At 38.3% G+C, this 14,624-nt stretch overlaps 2 long non-coding RNA genes across 5 annotated transcripts in view; both read left to right on the top strand.

The window, feature by feature from the left end:
• LOC140615825 (uncharacterized) overlaps positions 1–3,236 on the top strand; it is a 63,796-nt gene extending 60,560 nt beyond the window's left edge. For all 4 annotated transcript variants that reach the window (XR_012016313.1, XR_012016316.1, XR_012016314.1 and 1 more), the window contains 2 exons: positions 1,849–1,953; positions 2,861–3,236. This is a non-coding gene — a long non-coding RNA (uncharacterized lncRNA). The remainder of the gene's footprint in view (positions 1–1,848; positions 1,954–2,860) is intronic.
• Positions 3,237–8,760: 5,524 nt separating this feature from the next.
• LOC140616435 (uncharacterized) lies at positions 8,761–14,267 on the top strand. The gene is made up of 3 exons (XR_012016922.1): positions 8,761–9,530; positions 9,681–9,791; positions 14,013–14,267. It is a non-coding gene; the product is annotated as an uncharacterized lncRNA (long non-coding RNA).
• The last annotated feature ends 357 nt before the right edge of the window (positions 14,268–14,624 follow it).

The following is a 14,624-nucleotide window of genomic DNA, read 5'->3' as shown; positions in this document are numbered from 1 at the left end:
CAATAGACTGTGGATTCTAATTTTCAAAGAAAAGTAAATTAAACCTCAAAGATGATAGTAGTGTCACCAGATACACAAGGGTCTATGATGGGCATTTTCATAGAGTATCTGTGTCCCCACATGAGGTTGTGGGGGGGGCGGAGTTTTAAGTGTGGTGAAGAAAAATTGCAAAATGCCTGGGTCAAGGAATATAGGCTTTGAACTGGTTGAAGATTAGAAATCTTGAGAATAAGGAAGTGAATGAATTGGAATGACAGGTTGTGTGAGTAAAGCAAGGTATTAAGTTTGAAATTTCAGAACAGGATGGGTTCTGGGTAATGGCCAGCTTTAGGGTATAGCCATTGATGCAGCTGCTGAAGTGAAGTGGAGGCAGGCAGATGAAACTACAGTCAAATGAATATGTTGGATGGATTGATCACTCAGTTTTTAACTTTATTGAGATATAACTGATATACTATAAAATGCAAATATTAAAATGTGAAATTGGATGACTTTTGACCTTGTAACGATCACCACAATCAAGATAATGAACATATTATCCTCAAAAGTTTCTGGATGCCTTTTTGCAATCCCTTACTCTTTCCTACTCCACTCTGCCCACCCCATTCCTAAACAACCCTTGGCCTGCTTCTGGCACTACAGGTTAGTTTATATGTTCTAGAATTTTGCATAAATGGAATCATACAATGTGTATTCTTTTTAAAAAAAATATTTATTTTAGAGAAACAGAGAGAGTTGGGTGAGGAGAAGAGGGAGTGGGAGAGAGAGAATTCTCAAGGAGGCTTTCCACTGAGTGCACCACTCACTAGGAGCTTGATCTCACAACCCTGAGATCATGATCTGAGCCAAAATCAGGAGTCGGTCACTCAATCGACCGAGCCACTCAGGTACCCACAAATATTCTTTTGTTATTGCTGTTTGGTTTCTTTGACTCAGCATAATTATGATTATGTTCTTAAAGATTTTATTTATTTATTCATGAGAGACAGAGAGAAAGGCAGAGTCACAGGCAGAGGGGAGAAGCAGGCTCCATGCAGGGAGCCCATGTGGGACTTGATCCTAGGACTCCAGGATCATGCCTTGAGCCAAAGGCAGACGCTCAACCATTGAACCACCCAGGGATCCCACAGTATAATTATTGTAAAGGTTACTTGTATTGTTGAAAGTGTCAATGGTTTTAATTCTTTTTTGTTGTTGGGTAGTATTCCAAACAACTGATCATTTTGATTATTATAGAGTTGCTATAAATATCTATATATAAGTCTTTGTGTGGACATATGTTTTCCTTTCTCTTGGATAAATACCAAGGAGTTGAATTGCTGAGTCATATGGTAGGCGCACACTTCACTAATTAAGAGACTACTGAATTGACTTTCAAAGTCAGAGTGGGTTGGACCATTTCACTTTCTCACCAGCAGTGTATGTGAGTTCCAGTTGCTGTACATCTTCACTGACACTTGGTATGGATAATCTTTAATTTCATCAGTTCTAATTGCTGTACAATGGCATCTCTTGGTTTAAATTAGCATTCCCTTGGTCCCAGATAATATTGAGCATCTTTTCATATTTTTTTTTTTTTTGCTATTCATATATCTTTTTGGATAGGTGGCCAAATATTTTTTGTCATTTTTTTTGTTGAGTTGTTTGTCTTATTAAGTATAAGAGTTTTAGAATTATTCTTTATACAAGTCCTTTGTCAGATATATGCTTGCAAACATATCACCCAGTCTGTGATTTTGTTCTTCATATTCTTCACAATGTCTTTGGAAGAATAAAAGTGTACAATTTGGAGGAAGTCTAATTTATGGATTTTTATTTTATTGTTGTGATTTTTTTTGTCCTATTTAGGAAATCTTAAACCCAAAGATACTACGATTTTTCTCTGATATGTTCTAGAAGGTTTGCTGTTTTAGCCTTCCACATGGTCTAGGATTCATTTGTATATGTTATGAGGTAAGTGGTAAGTTGGGTTTTTTTTGTTTTGTTTTGTTTTTACATATGGCTGTCCACTTTCTAACAGAATTTGTTGAAAATATTTTTCCTTCCTTATTGAATTTCCTTCCTTATTGAATATATTTCCTTCCTTTGAGAACTTTTTTGAAAATTAATTGGTCATAAATATGGGAGTCTACTTCTGGGCTCTGTGTATATTGTCATTTACATATCTGCCCACCCATGTGGCAAGACCATGTTGTCTTGATAATAAGTAGATATAAAATAAATCTTCTTATCATGTACTATAAGTGTTCCAACAGTATTCTTTTTCAAAATCAATTTGACTACTATAAGTTATTTACATTTTCACATAAGTTTTTGAATCAGCTTGCCAATTTCTACAAAATCCTGCTGAAATTTTGATTGGAAAAGCCTTTCCCCTATGGGTTAATTTATGGGAGATTGAGTTTTAATAATTGGGTCTTATGAACTTTGAAAATGGTATTTTTTTTCTTTATTTAGTTCTTTAATTTCTCTTATCAATGTTGTATAGTTTTCAGTGAGCAAGTCTTGCACATTGTTTGATTTACTCCTACACATTTCATATTTTTCTATATAAATATTTTTCTACAAATATAAGATTATTAAAAATTTGACTCTTAATAATATTGCTTTTTATCTTAGGCTTTATTCTTATAACAGTTTTAGATTGACAGAAAATTAAACAGTTTTAGATTGACAGAGTTCCCATATACTCACCATATATATGCAGTTTATCCCATTACTAACATCTTACGCTAGTACGGTGCAATTATTATGATTAAAGAAGCAATATTTGTATAATAATATAATAATGATGTATGTTCTTATTAACTGAAGTCCGTAGTTTATTTAGATTTTAACTGATACCCTCTTTCTGTTTCAGGATCTCATCCAGAAAACTACAAAGCATTTAGTTATGTTGTCTCCTTAAGCTCTGCTTGGGTGTCACATTCCTCAGACTTTCTTTGTTTTTGAGGACCTTGACAGTTTTGAGAAGTAATGTTAGACATATTATAGGATATCCATCTACTGGAACTTGTTTGATATTTTTCTCATGTTTAGACTAGGGCTCTGTGTTTTTAGGAGGAAGATCACAGGGATAAAGAGCCATTGCCATCACATCATATCAAGAGTACATACTGTCAACATGATTTATGAAAGTTAATGTTGACCTCGATCATCTGGTTGAAGTACTGTCTGTCAGTTTTCTCCACTGATATATATATATATAATCAAATAAAAGTTACTCTTTTATTTCCCGTCTGTACTATATTCATTGGAAAGAAGTCATTATGCACAGCATACCCTGTAAGAGCAGGAAGTTATACTCCTCCCCCTTTTACAGTGGAGTAGATGCATGATTGATTTGGAATTCTTCTACAAAGGAGATCTGTCTCTTCTTCATTTATTAATTTATTCTTTAATTTACTTATATGAGCATGGACTGAGGGATATTTATTCTATTCTTTGGGTTATGATCTGATACTAATTTATTTATTTTGTTGGTTGAATTGGTAGGCATGCAAGATTGTGTGATTCCAGTTCTATAACATTCTGAGAAGAGGCAAGATTGTAGACAGTTAAGGAGGTCAGGGACTGCTTAGGAGACTGCAGAGGGAGGAATAAGTGAAGTGCAGGATATTTTAGGACAGTGAAACCGTTCTTTATGATACTGTTATGGTGGACATATGACATTAGGCATTTATAAAAATCTGTAGAACTTTACAACACAAAGAGTGAACCTGAATGTCTGCAGACCTAAAAGTCATTTAGGAGGTCAGGGGATTCAAGGAAAGACTGAAATTGACAAGAGAATCTGACTATATTACAGATGTAGGAAATAATCTCAGGGAAGCAAATGGGAAATGGTGCTGATCTAAGTGACTCTGAAAATGAATGGAACCCATAAGACTGGGGCAAAGAAGCTGTGTGTATTATCATAAATACATCTATGTCTTTGCTCCATCAGATGAGATGGCCTAAAAGAAATGCCACCCCAATAGCAACAAGCATACCTACTACCCAAATCTTGGTTTCTACTATCATTTTTTACTTAAAAGAAAACGGGGCTCCTTAGAAAAATGGCTGATTCTGGAACTGGGGCATGAAATCACAAAGAGCCTGATATATCTTATTGTGTGGGAAAGTAAGTGATCAGAAACAGAAAAATAAAAAAAACCCCACAGTGTTGGAGGTATGTCAAAGAGGCACAGGAGAGCCAACAGTAAGAGGTTCTAATGAGCAAAACTGGAACAATTATACCTGGGCATTTTCTTTTCTAAGTAGGGAGAAACCCTGCTCTTCCCTACTGTGTTTCTCACTAGTGAGTCTCCTGTGCTGTTCATATAGGACATTTCACTTCTGATGCCCTGGTCACCAAACATGTGGAGGTCTTCCCCCACAACAAGCAATTCTTTGTGACACCAGCTAGGTGTCCTACCATTCAACTCAATTCTGAAGCTATCTGTCTAGAGACAGTGTGAGATCCCCCAGGCTGAGGACAGGGTCCCATACATAAAACTGCCTCATGCCTCCTTCAGATGCCAGTTGCAAGCCCAGGTATTACCTTATGAAAAGATTTCAATCTAAAAGGGAACCAGAAGATATGAAATGGAGAATGTCAGGCATGTACCCTCAGAAGAATAGAACTTAAGAAGTGAGAGACCGATTTTCCATAAATGCCAGAATTATAGACCAAGGCTTATCTTCTGACCAATGAACATCTGCCAAGAATTTCTCCGTCTCCTTCAGCTGATGAGCTTACTGCTTGGGATCAGGCTGGATTTCCCCCTCTTTGCTCTCTTTGCCCATAAATACAGCCCACCCCAAATGCTGAAAGGATTTGCCTGCAGCATGTGGCAGCATGTATTTCTAAAATTGCAATTCCATTGCTATTCTCAAATAAAGTCAGTTTTTGGTAATTTGATTTTGCCTCAGTTTACCTCCTTTTTTTTAGGTTGACAGTCTGTGCTTCTGACCAATCGGCTATACGTTGGAGGTTCCCACGATCCTCTTCCTTGGACTTCTAGACACCAGTCGCAAAACCTAGTTGTTGCCTGCACTTGTGACCCATTGTCCGTAAATCAGAAGCTCCCATGACCTTCTCCTTAAATTTGGTTAATTTGCAAAAGCAGCTGACAGGACTTGGAGAAACATTTTACTTACTAGACCACCTGTTTTTATAAAAATATATAACTCAGAAACAGCCAGATGGGAGAGCTGCATAGGGCAAGGTGTAGGGAAAAGGTGTGGAGCTTCCATGCCTTCTATGGGCACACCACTCTCCTGGAACACCCACATGATCACCAACCTGGAAGTTTTCCAAAGCCTGACCTCTTGGGTTTTAATGGAAGCTTTATTACATAGTCTTGATGGATTAAATCATTGACCATTGGTGATGTATTCAGCCCCTTCCTGGAGGTTGGGGGATGGGCCTGAAAGTTCTCACTCACTAATCATATGGTTCATTTTCCTGGCAACCCACCTCCATTCTTGGGTGGGGGACAAAAGTCACCTCAGAACAAGAGACACTTTTGTCACTGTCAGCACTTAGGAAACTCCAAGTGTTTGGGGAGCTGTTCTTGAGGAACCATGGATGAAGACCGAATACATGTGAGAAATACATTTTAATCATCTAAAAGACCAAATATATGTACTTCTGTAATAAATCATAATATTGCAATAATTCTTTTTCTGTCTGTACAAATGAATACAGTCACATGCCACTTCTGATGTAAAGTCCTGCCTGAACCCCTAGGGAGTTGATTGCTTTCTACTTTGGGACTCACACAGAACCTGGCTTCTACCTTTATTACAGTACTTAACATACTACATTGTTTTTATACATTTTAAGTTCTGTAACAATACTGTGAGCATCTGAGAACAGAACTGCTTTTACTGAAAACTCTTTCCCTTTGTACCTGTAGCCCCAGAGCGTTGCTATTTAACAGTAATTATCCTTATTATTCTTCCCTTTTCTAATACTTATGCTCTGCCAGACACATGTGAATACTCAAAAGTTCATTGAAAGAAAAAAAAAATTAAGTTCCAGACGTAAAACATGCTCCAAAGCCAGTCAGTAAAATGCTGAAATATTTTAATGGTATAAACCTAATGCTGATGGTGACATATAGAAAAGAATCCCATTTATTTTCAGTGACATTTTAAATGAATAACCTGGCAGACTTTATCAGTAAGGCAGCTACAGATTTCTGACCTTTGAACCCCCCAGGGCTGGGAAGAGCAGAGAAGGTGGCACTGAGACTTTATCACTCGTCTGGGCCACCCGAGATATGAGCTAGGTGTGTATATTGCTCTGTAAACGTGCTGACATTACACCAGACATTCAGGTTGCTTCAGTGACCCTGACTTGGCTCTGCGGCCAGCCTCACTCATCCCATTTTTAATCTGTCTTCTTCTATCTCAGGGTGGAGGAGAAAACAGAAGAAGGCATTTTGTATAATTGTTATTGATTGGAAAGGCCTAAAATAAGTTGCACCATCTCAAGCCTGTGGAATGAATCAGGGTAGGGGGAACGGACAAAAGGAATCTCTTTTTTGAAGTTTCTATGAAATCATAACTGAAAGGGAGATTTGAGGACTCTTTTAGTCTCCTTTATTGTGAGTCAGAAATTTTAGAGACCCTTAACCATTTCAACTCTCAAATAAAGATGCCCATTGTAAAATTTATATCCCAACCAAGGATCATGGCCATGTTTCTAGAACATTCTTCACTGTATATAAGATCTTTTGGGGCAGCCCGGGTGGCTCAGCGATTTAGCGCTGCCGTTAGCCCAGGGCCTGATCCTGGAGACCCGGGATGGAGTCCCACATCAGGCTCCCTGCCTGGAGTCTGCTTCTCCCTCTACCTGTGTCTCTGCCCCTCTCTTTCTGTGTGTGTGTGTGTGTGTGTCTCGTGAATAAATAAATAAAATCTTTTTTTTTTTTTAAAAAAAAAAAGATCCTTTGAGATCTTGTTGTTTTCATTGGGAATGCTTTACAGCAGCCTGAAGGAATCCTACGAAAACCCTTACAAAGCACAAAACACACCCGGGGTATCAGTAATACTTATCAGCTACTTTAGTGAGAACTTTCTCTCTAGTGTAGTGGACCAGACATGAAAACCCATCAGCTAATTGCAATGAATTGCCTGAGCAGTGTTATTTTTGTTTTAAGAAACCACTACCCTGGTCTGAGTGAACTAGACTATTCCTTCTTGAAAAATTATAATTATCATTTAGTAAACCCATTTTCCAATCCTACTTATTGTTTTCCTTGCCTTAAAACTTCAGATATATGTAATTACTTTTGAAGATAACACAGTGTTATAAAAAATTATTTTGCAAGTATTCTCACTTATAATTATTTCAATATTCCCATGAGGTAGATAATTAAAGTATAATAAGACAAAATTTTTAAAGATTTTATTTGTTTATTTATTTATTTATTTATTTATTTATTTATTTATTTGAGAGAGAGTGAGAGCATGAGTAGTGGGGAGGGGCAGAGGGAAAGGGAGAAGCAGGGAGCCGATGTAAGGCTTGATCCTAGGACCCCAAGAGATCCTGACCTGTGCTGAAGGCAGATGCTTAACTGACTGAGCCATCCAGGTGCCCCTCTAATAAGACCCATTTTTAAGGTCACACATTTGTTAGGGCTACAGTGAAAGGTGGAACCTCAGCTCCCTGACCCTAAACCAGAATTGCTCCAGGATTGCAGACGATTGGACACAACGTGTGCTAAGGACTTTTCATATATTAATGTATAATTGTGAGGTGTTACCATGACATCAGTTTTACATATTGAGGGGATCAAGGCTTAAAGAGATAAGGCGATATTCTCCAGGTACTGTAGAACAAGTTTATACCTGGACATGATTGATTCCAAACTTTGAGCTATGTTGTAACACCTATGCAGCTTGGCCAGAGCAGGTGGTGTCACTGTATTGGGCTGTTCAGGCAATGCCCTGCGCAAAAGTGCCTGATTTTTGGGATCAGCTCCAGGCTTACTGGCTGCACTGATGCAGGCTTGCACCATGGCAAGAGGCAGCATCATCAGGGAGGAATATCTTAAATTGTAATGTCCAACGGGGGACACTTTTTTCTTCTCGGTTTGTTGGAGGGGTGCCTTTTCGGCTCCATTCAAAGGTGCCATATGTGCCTGCTGCAAGCCTGCCAGGATCACTCACATACATTAGTACCTTGGGATCATTACTTTTGCTGTCTTAGCCAACCCACCTGTAGAATGGGCCTGGGTTATAGCCAGAGCTTAGGAGGGAGGCATTCCAAAGTCAGTTTATAACTCTGCAGCTACTTCATGGGGTGGGAGGGGGAGACAAAAGCTATATTCACTGGAGATAGTGTTATCTCTTCACTGCAGCCAGGTAGAGTGCAATATGTAGGTCTGAGATTGTGCACTTTTATAAAGAAACTTCAGAGCTCATTGAAAATATTATCAGTTACCAACTTGCTACTGATAAAAAAAGACTATAATATTTACTAAGCAGTTAAAGTATCAGGCTACAAACTGTGAACTTTCCTAATACTGATATTTGATGTTTCTGGTGAAACTCAATTCAGTGCTTGAGATGATACCTGGAAAGTCCATAAAACTTCAAAGATCTATAAACAAGTCAATTTAACTACCTCAAATATCCCGACATGCCGCTTGTACTTCAGCTTTTCCACATGTTTACTGAGAAATAAAACTCAAACCACACTCGGGGGTTTGAAGCCGTGTGGGTATGTGAGTTGGGGAATTCTGAGCTTCTCACGGGGATGTAGAATCTTTGGGTCCCTGGTTTACCCAGGGAGAGGTTAGCCTTGTAAGTTCGGACTTCTTTGCAGTCAAGGTAATACGAATGGAGGAGGTTTTTCGGCCAGGAACTTGACAAGTGCCATTTAAACGGAATATAATGATGGGTCTGACTGGTTCAATGTCAAGAAAAGTCAGGGAACTCAGTAGCTAACTTGGCTACACTGTGCATTTGCATTGGACTGGTAAACTTAACGCCTATTGCAGGAATGGAAAATGCTACTGACACATGAGTTATGGTTGCTGTGAAAGCCATAACTTTGAATTTATTGACTTTGGTGTCTTTAAGGTTTTACTTGTTGTGCTAGCATGTTCAGTGCAGGTATGCAGAGTAGAATTCATGTCGCATTTTCAGACGAAGACCGATTCCACTTTAAACTTTTTTTCCCCCTAACAGGTTCTCTGGAGCTACAGAAAGCTGTCAGAGACTTCAACTCCAGTTCAGTCACTCCATTTCCATTGGCTTGAGTTAGAAAATACATCAGTCCTGTGTCCAACTCACAAAACTTAGACCCAAAAGGAAAAATAAATTCCTTGTGAGGTCATCCCTCTCGTCTGAACACTATCTGGTAGACTCCTTGAGCCACTAAAATGGCAAAGATCTTGGATGTCTGCCCAGCTGTCGGAGAGAATGGAAGAGACAGGAAAGTGGCTAGGAGCGGTGGCGCACCAGAACACGGAGCCTGAACAGGAAAACAGGAGATGGAACAGCGCTGCATATTGATTATAGCTACTTACATGGTGAGGCGAAGAAAAGCAAGTCTGTGTGTGTGTGTGTGTGTGTGTGTGTGTGTATGTGTGTGCGCGCGTGTGCGGGTTTTGGGGGAGGGTAGGGGAGTGCTAACGAAAACCTTTCAGACAAGAATAAAATGCTTATTCGCTTCTTTACAGGTGTTCAGTCCAAAAGAGTGCCAGAAAATCCAGGAACATAGCTGGTTGCTTTTTGTCTTGAAAGGCCAAACAAAAAGCAAAGGAGTAGAAAAAGTAGAGGCTGAGATGATGGTAAGCTATATTTGGTAAAGTGATCTGGGTGTGAGTATGTGTCTGCAAATTCTAGCTTGTTCCTCAGTGTCGACACTTCCTCAGTCTGCATTCACAGCCAGCAGTCTGATTACTGACCTTTATAGAAAGAAGTCTGCTGAGATGGGGAAATTTCAGCAGTTCACTAGCAAGCGCGAGGCTGAGTGGACCCTTCTTTCTGCAGTTTTCCTTTTTCAAACAGACTAGTTACTTATCTGAAGGGAGTTAAGAGGTCCAGCAAATCTTGAATCCTCATCCTGTGAGCTTGAGATGCATTTTCCAAGAAGGTTCTTCTTAGGCATTTGGAATATTGATAACATACCGCCATGTTTCTTTGATTTTATTCTTTCATTTTTCTAAAAAGCAATCTGATACATTTGTATTTCTCTCTGGATAAGATCATGTAAAATTATTTTATGCTGCCTGACAGGCTGCATTGTTAACCCTCATAGGATGTAGTATGTGTCAAGGAATGTATTACATACAGCACACATTTATTGGACACAGTGTAGTCTCTTAAAACATGGGTAAAAGCTGCTGTAAGCATCAAAATATCTCTGTTCTTACAAGAGCAGTGGATATTGGGTTACTGCCTGTTGGTTTGAGAGATACAGTTTAAACATTTACTTTACATAATGATACATATAAAATAGAGCCCATTTTGGATCACCTTTGATCTGTAAGTGGTACCAAAAGGAATAGATTTTACCAGGAACTCACCTAATCTCTACCAAGTGGGTTAGTTATTCACATATTTTTATAAAAGGTAAATATGTTGTTCATTGCCTGAGGTTAAAATAAGTTTCCATAAAGGTGTTTTAATGTAAGTTTTCTTTTTTTAAGCTTTTTCTGACTCGCTACGGTCTTCTGTACCTGCACAATTTCTCTCTAACCCGTTTCAGCTAAATACCTAATTGAAGCTGATGTCCACCAGGGAGCATTAATGAACCCGTGGATCAAGGTTCCACAGGCACTTCCATTATCAGAGTAAAATCTTTGTTGGTTTAAGTTAGATCCTGTACATTACAGGAGCCACAATATGGTAGGGTTGGCTGAGTCTCTATTTCTAATTTTTCTTTGCTGAGAACTCTCATAAAAATTCATATCTTTGGGAAGAAAACCCAATAATTCCCAGGTCTGAATTATGTTTTGGATAAGTTCCTGGGAGCACAAGCATTTTTCTGACTATATTTAGTGAGGAGAATTAGGCTGTTAATGGCTTATTTAAAAACTGTATGCTATACAGATATTTAAGAATTATCTAAATCTAAACATTTTACATATACATAGCTGAAATCATATGTATAATGCTAAAACATTTATATATTCATATATCCATGTGTCTGAAAGAGGTGGCCTTTTAAGAAAAATATCTAATTTAGTCATTTAGAGAGACTAGTCATGCTCTTGAGCAGTCTACAGAAAGAGGGGACATGAAAGCCTTGTAGAAAGATGAAATAAAAGTTGAAAGAACCTAAGTGCATTTTTAGAAATAAGTAGGTCTAATATGCAAATACGTAAGTGGTTTGCATTGCCTTGATGTAAAGCCTTTTGTAGGTTCAAACCTTCAGTGACTTTAGCTTTTTACACAATAGAAATCAAATAAAAGTTCCCAATTCCATCTCATGGAGACATAACCAAGGTGCATAAAAAACACATTTCTTACCCGGACCATGAGATCAGTATTGCTTTGTGGCTTGTATGTTTAGTCACTTTATGTGGATAGACAGGGTTTCCATATGCAGAGAAACAGGACTACTTCCACAAATGTGCATTTCACTGAGCGTTCCTAAGGCCATGAGTATGATCACATTCACCTTTCTCTGGGATATTTACAATGTGGCCATGCATCCGTGTTAAATTAGATTTGAGAATTTTCTGCCAGTATAACAAGTCTTAAAATCTAGGATGCTAATACATATATATTTTTTAAATTTCCGATTGATTTTAGATATTGGTGCAGGCTTTTTATTGCTAGGATACTTCACTCTATTGTTTTTTGAATGCCTTCTATGCAGATGTAATTGTTTTCATTAAATATGTTAGAAATTATATATTACACGGCCTTATAAAATTGGCATGAAGTAAATCCTTGCTCGGGGAAAGTATGTCATATACCCATACAAATAGAGAAAAGTTTTAGACATTTGCAACACCTACCGGGTCTATGAGGAATTCTGTTTAAGTACTATTTTGTAACATTGACTTTAGCTTCTTTTCAGTAAATGATATTGGATTTACTGATTCCTGCAGTCCAGTGAGGAGCTGGCCTTGTAGACATCAAATCATGGTTCTGTGTAGAAGACCTCTTAATGAATCAGATTTTCAATAAGTGCCAGATTGCAAAGGACAAAAATCAACTACAGAAATTTAACTACTGAATTGCATTGATCACTTTGATGCTTGTTCAAACAAATATTAACAAAAGAAAATACTTGAGGTATTAAATAATGGAATTTACAAAGGATTCTTAATAATTCAGACATTTTCCCAAAATTCGTTTCTGTATTTTGAATGGCATCCAGCAGGTACTCAAAGTTTTTGTTGACCTGATTATCTGCCTTCTGCAGATTACATATTACATACATGCCTTTGCGGCCGTTCTCCATGTGGCTGCACATTGGCAGCATGAGGGAGATCTCATGACTACAGATTCTGAATTCACAGATCTGAGGTTGGGCTTGCTCACTGCATGGTTTTGAAAGTGCCCCAAGAGATGCAAATACGCAGACAGGAGTTAAGAGCCATTACTCTACTACTGCATTTGTTGACTTTTTATTTTTTTATTTTTTTACTGTTTCTTCAATACAGCAGTCAGCATTTTGGAGAGAGGGCACTGCCAAGGAATATATATATTGCATGTCCCTAGAGAGGACCAGGGAAGCATGTGCACTGCAATGGCTGGTCTCTCAAAGGAAGAGATGGTGGCTTGGGAACCCATATCATGGCTTAAAGGAATTGAGGATCACCCTAGATCTAACCGTTGTCAAAGAACACCTCATGCAAAAAGCTTGAAGATCTTTTTTTTTTTTTTGCTTCTAACCCAAACAAGTTTAGGTGAGAACATTACCAAAGCATAGGTGTCTACCAAACTAAACCAGGCAAGTCGAAATTTATCTAGGATTATATACTTTGTAATAGGCAGTTTGTTTTTGTTTTTGTTTTGATTTGTTTTTGTTTGTTTTTATAGATTTGAACTATATTGAGAGGTTAAGTTAGTGACCTAGGCTAAAATAGTTATTATGTGGCCTAGTTGGTGTTTAGCGGGTGATTCGGTGAAGGAAATGCAAAGCAAATGCCAACTCTGCAGGTCTGCGTGGTCTTTCCATCACAGAAAGGGGACAGCAGAGACTGTCATAGGGTTCTCTCCTAACCAACCACAAATTCATATTTCAAAAAGAATTCTCTGAGGCACAACTATGTGAGCGCTTGTTTATCAGCCTAGAAAGCTGTTTCTTTTAATAACAACTGAATTAAAATATTTGTTCAGTTATAATTTTTCTCCACAAAAGTTTTCATAATTGACAGTAGGTTAGCCCTTAGAAAATACTCAACCTTTAACAAATACTTCAGCACTATGTAAGCAAAAGATAAGGAAGAAGAGTAATTTTGTGTCCAAAAATTAAAATAAATGTGCTTGCTTGCTTTGTGCCGACTGAGCCTGAAAATACCAGGTTGTGGGATTTGTGCTGTGCTCTCTGGAGTGTTTCATATTTTGACACAGTTAGATATCTTTTCTTCCTCCTTCTGGTTGGTCTTCAACTGTAAATTTTTCCTTATCCTGTCCTAGATATGTTTAGTTTTTTCTTTCTTTTTAAAAGATTTTATTTATTTATTTGAGGAAAAAGAACACACACAAAGGGAGAGGCAGAGGGAGAGAGAGAGAGAGCCCTCAGAAGACCTGGAACTGAGCTCAGAGCCCCATTGGAGGGAGCTCGATCCCAGGACCCTGAGATCATGACCTGAGTCGGGATTGAGGCCAGATGCCTAACCTACTGAGCCACCCAGGCACCCCATGTTTTGTCTTTCTATTGTCTTCAGTTTACTTGTGGTTTGTGTATAATTCACTTGAGTCTCTTGGTACCTTTTGGATATATTTTAAAACCTAAGGTAGCCATAAATTCAATTTTCAGTCGTATGTTGGTTTATAATTGATAGTTCATCACCTTGTATACTGACCTACTCTTGTTCTTTGGTTTCTAGGAGAAAAAGACTATCCCTGAGCTTCTTTGCAGCTTGGCACCATCTCGTTCTGACACCTGAGGGATTACTTTGTTTCCACATCAATATCAGCTTGTCTGTGAAAACTCTTGCTCTAATTTCCAGTTATATTTACTTTATGTGCTATAGATTTTAGCTCATCTTCTTACTTGGTATTAATTACTTGATCAATTAATGATCATTTATTAACCATATAGAAGGAAACCATCCTGAATCAGATGCTCATAAAGGTGAAAACCACGAGTCTAATATTTTAGTGATGTCTGGTAAGAAAGCCCTGAGACATTGAACACTCCCTTTGATGAGACACCCAACCAACCAGGTCCCTGTACACAGAAGAAGGCAAAGAACTTGAATCTTTCATGTTAACAATGGCTTCTGTTGCTAAACAACACTGTACATCCTACCAAGTTGAGTACAACTCCATGGAGTATGATCTCAAGCAGTTACCCTGAATGAATGAGAACAGTACACGAGTGCTTATCTGTCCACAACCACCCCAGGGCCCAGCCTTATCACCCCTTCTTCCAGGCCAATGCCCAGAAAGGCCAGTGTAGACTTCTCTGTGAGAAAAGCCAGAGGAAATCAGTCAGC

Source organism: Canis lupus, chromosome 24, assembly GCF_048164855.1.
Source record: "Canis lupus baileyi chromosome 24, mCanLup2.hap1, whole genome shotgun sequence".
Lineage (NCBI taxonomy): Eukaryota > Metazoa > Chordata > Mammalia > Carnivora > Canidae > Canis > Canis lupus.
The sequence above is the reverse complement of the archived record's forward strand: the minus strand, read 5'-3'. Positions and strand labels throughout refer to the sequence as shown.